This window comes from Phascolarctos cinereus, unplaced genomic scaffold (genome assembly GCF_003287225.1).
Source record: "Phascolarctos cinereus isolate Bilbo 61053 unplaced genomic scaffold, phaCin_HiC Scaffold_5;HRSCAF=322, whole genome shotgun sequence".
Taxonomy (NCBI): domain Eukaryota; kingdom Metazoa; phylum Chordata; class Mammalia; order Diprotodontia; family Phascolarctidae; genus Phascolarctos; species Phascolarctos cinereus.
Window position 1 is genome coordinate 334,162,990 of NW_027555958.1, and position 4,662 is coordinate 334,167,651.

Below are 4,662 nucleotides of genomic sequence, written 5' to 3' on the forward strand. Positions count from 1 at the left end.
CACATTATATATGTGTGTGTATATATGTGTATCTATCTGTCTGTCTATCTATCTATCTATCTATCTAACTAATCCCAGATGAAATGCCCAGCCCTCACAGGATTGTCCCCATATCATATTCTTCCATAATTCACAGCTGAGCCTTGGAAAGAAGCCTTATGTCTCACCCTCTCTAGGGAACATTCTACATCTCTGACTGTAAATACACTTCCTCCTAGCTCGATTTGTCTCTGTGAAACTGAGAGTCCAGGATGCACTGATTCCCTCCTCCCAGAACCTTCACTGATTCATTTGGATCCTTCTCTGCTTTTCACTACATAGCATCCCCAAAGATCATATTTTTCTCCCTTAGGGACCTCTTCCCCAGGGATACTTTTAGAAACCAAGGAAATAAACACACAGTCCATCAACTAAGACTATATTTAGCCACACAAGGGTGTTTTCTTTAACCATGTCTAAAAACCTCACTTTCCTTCTCCCCTGTGGCATAACCCATATAGCATCCTCTTAAGGAAATTCTACCTCAGTTAACACTGCCTGAAAAAGTTTTTGTTCTCTGTGGTTATTTACTGTTTTCTGGCTCTCTATAACAAAGTTGAGAATGGCCTCTGTTTATATTCTATTAAAGTAAAGATGAAACCTTGTATTTTCCTTAATTTTTTGATAGCCAGTAATTTCTTTTATACATGTAGATAAAACAATAAAAATAAAACCATAAGAATCCAGTATTAGGTGAGGGAGGACTTGGAGATCAAAAGTGTAGTTATTTCCCTCAGTGGTGTAGATTGCAACCCATCAATGCTTTATTATCTTCTGCAGTTAATGGCCATGTTCTCCCTAGGATCTTCTGACTTGCCCAGGGTTCCATAGCTAATATATGTCTGAATATGAGGCAATATTCAAATTCCAATATTTCTGACTCCAGAAGAAACATTCTATTCACTATATCAAACTGCTTCTTAACCCCTTCCATAGGGTCCATAGCTAAACCATTTACTACAGCAAAGAGGCATACCCTCTAGTTTTTCACCCTGTAACTCTCATTCACATTAGTTGTCAGAGAAAGAATAAGGTATAATGACATTCATCAATAATACTGATGAGTATACATTACTTCTGTGACTATAAGAAGTGGCTGATACTCTCATCATTGAACAGATTCCCACACTATACAAATTGACCTCCAAAAGAGGTTTCTCTACCATGCAGCTCCTTCTGCCCTCATTCCCATGGGGAGGAAAAAAAGGATTGATGACCCAATTTCTGACCAAAAAAAAAAAACAAAAAGCACAAAAGAACTTTGGTCATGTTCACATAATGTATTACTTTCTTCTTCCAGTCTTAGTGATTCTTGGAAAACAGAGCACACAGTAAAGCTCACTCTTAGAAAAGTGTCTTAGCAGGACTTTTAGAAACCAACTAATGTAATCTTAAAAGCAAAAGGGAAAATAGCACGGCACAGTTCCCAGGGTCTATATTTAAAAAGATGTCAATGCAGAGGGGAAGTAGAAAGGATCCCCTGCTGCCCATGAAAAGGCAATATAAAAATGAAACACTTTGTTTCAGGATCACAGATTTAAAGCTGGAAAGGGCCTCTGAGGTCATGTAGTCCAACCCCCTTAATTTACATATGAGGTAACTGAGAACTGGGGAAATAGAGTAACTTGCTAAGGTCAAGCAGGTAGAAAGCATCAGAAGTAGAATTTATTTTTAATTTTTTAAATGTTATTTTTAATTTATGGAATAAAACAAGCACTTCCATAACATAGTATAAAAAAGATGATTGCACATGAAACTGCAAATCTATTATTTACAACTTGCTATTCCTTTTAAATAAATAATAAAATTATCATGTAAAATTTTTTTTCTTTTTCTCCCCTCCCCCTTGCCCTAGAGATGGCTACCATTAGACACAAATATGTATGTGTGTGTATATATATGTATACATATATACACACACACACACAAATATACATTCATACTTATACATGTAAAATCATTCTATACATACTTCTATATGAATTTGGGTCTTCTGATTCCTGAGCAAATGCTTGTTTCTTTGTCTCGTATTGTCTCAAACAAAAACTCTATGATTTCCTTCGATTATAGCTTAATGGTCAAGTCTCTCTACCTCTCTGGGACTCAGTTTCCTTGTCTTTAAGCTAGAAGATTTAGATCGAATGATCTCTAAGGTCTTTTTCTGATTTATAGCATACAATCACTCAATTATGCTTGATAACTGATGGTGACTAAATTCTGAATGGTGAAAATAGGGGAAAAAACCCTACTACACTTGCAGTCAGAATACCTGAGTTTGGTTCTCTCGCTTACTAGATGTGTAACCTGAGACAAGTGATTTAATCTCCAAGCTTAAGCTGCTTTGTCTATAAAACTGAGGTAATTGCCCTTATAGTCCCCTAGGTATTGAGACACAGTATGATAATGGAAAGCATGCTGGATTTAGAAGATTCAATCCTGGATCTATAGTTTAGTCCTGGTATTGTTGTTGTTGTTTCTCCTTCATTTTTGAAGAGGACCAATAACATCATGGGGTGAGATTCTGACTTGCCCATTAATTGGATTTAAGTGAGGCAGAGTTGAGCAAAGTCATCAGCCTCACTCTCTCTTCCAGAGTTGAAGTCCAGTGGCAAGACAAAAGTCAGGATGACTAGTGATGGTCCAGGATGCAGTGGATGATTTTGGTGTCTTCCATGTCTGACCAAACTTGCTTCAGTCACCTTCATGGCCATTGGAACGAATTGTTCTCATCTACCCATTCTACCAGGGAAAATCTTCACGTGCTTGGGGTAGATATCCCCTAACTGTCCAATGGCTTTGAGACTGTCTGTTACCCTCAACCTGGTTTGGCCCATCTGCAAAGATGGTTTTATCAGGGTGTGGCTGCTACATACACTACAGCTTCTTGGAGCCAAAGGTGAAAGTTAAATAACTTATCTTGGCCTTGATTTCCTCATCTATAAAATGAAGGGACTGGATTAAATGACCTTTAAGACTTTTTCTAGTTCTAAATCACTTGTCCAATGTATAGCACATGATCGATGTCAGACACTGTACAAGTGTAAGTTATTGTCATCATGAGCTGACCCCACCAGAAAACTTTGATGAACAAAGAACCCAAGCTCTAGATAGGACACGGTCTCTGCTCACAATGCTGCAGGAGATAGGGCGCCCTGTTATAAGTCATCATGGAAAGGTCTCACAGTTTCACCTCTATTGTCAGATTATTATTACTGTGGTCAGAAGGAGAGTACAGGCTAGTTAGTGGAGGAAATATTTAAAGAGTAAGATCTATTAGGCTGTGGAATAGCCTCCAGAGAGAAGTAGTGAGTTTTTCTCCCTTGAGTCAATGAAATTACATTGGGTCAAGGCAGGTAAATTGACAGGGAGGAGATAATGAAATAATTTTTTAAAAGCTAATTGCAGTGACTCTTTGAAATATTAGGAACAGGTTCTTTGCCTAACTGATTTTGTTTTAATTGACTGGTATTACCCATTTCAACAGCACTTTATATTGGCAAAGTGCTTTGCATGACTTTGAAATCACTTAATTCTCAGCTCAGCATTAGCATCTTTAATATTACCAATTCTCTACTTCTACCCAGGAGAATACAGACTCACAGAAGGAGGAAGTAATTTGATGGAAGTCACATAAACACAGGGCTCAGGAGGACTTACAACCAGAGGACTAGGGTTAGCTGTGCTTATCCAGTTTAGAATCTCAAGAAAGAAACATTATTCCACACTCCCCTACTAACAATTAGGTTTGCTGAATGCATTAGAAGCATCTGATGGTATATGCATGCATACAAAAAGAATAAAAGAACTAATTCACTTCACCTTCTCCCTGAATCTCAATCTTGCTCAGGTATGAATGTATATCAGCATAACCTCTTAGAATCCTTAGCTTCCTTCAAAGATGACTCAAGTGCCACCTCTTCCATGAGACTTTCTCTCCTCTCTAAAAACCAAAATTACTTTGTATTTTCCTTATAAATATTTTTATATACTTGTATGTGCATGAGCTATTGAGATGGAACTAAATGTGATGCAAAAGGAGTGATCTACCACCTCTGTCATGCTTTTGGTCTTTGCCTTCCTGGGGCAAGTGAGGCAAGGACTATGATGAATTGCTGGAGTGGGGAGTGACAGTAAACTGCATTCTCTGATTCAAGCACCATATGGCTGTGAGTATATGGTACCTCTATTTCTTTTGTGCTTGTTTTTCCCTAATATTAGCCAACTAAGTAAACAGAAGTGGAACTGATCTGGTTTAGATTTTGTGAGCTTTGAATAGTCAAAAGAGTCATCAGAGGTCCCACTAGCAACTCATAAGGATGGATGACAAGAGAGAGAAAGTGCCTGCAGATGGACATGGAAAAAGTTGCTAGAGGATAGCAGTGGTTTCATGGGTAGTGAAGTCTCCCTATCAGTTGCAGAGTGACTGTCATGTGACATATCAAATGATAGCTATAAGCCCTAAAAGTCATAGACCCAGAGTCTAGCAGAGAACTCAATCTAAAGGAAACCCCTGGAAAAGGAACAAAAAGGACTTCCAAGAGTTGGGAGAACTGCTTACCATTTACCTACGTGTCTTACTGCCTTTGTATTTGTATTCTGTTTTCCCCAGAGACTTTGTGTGTG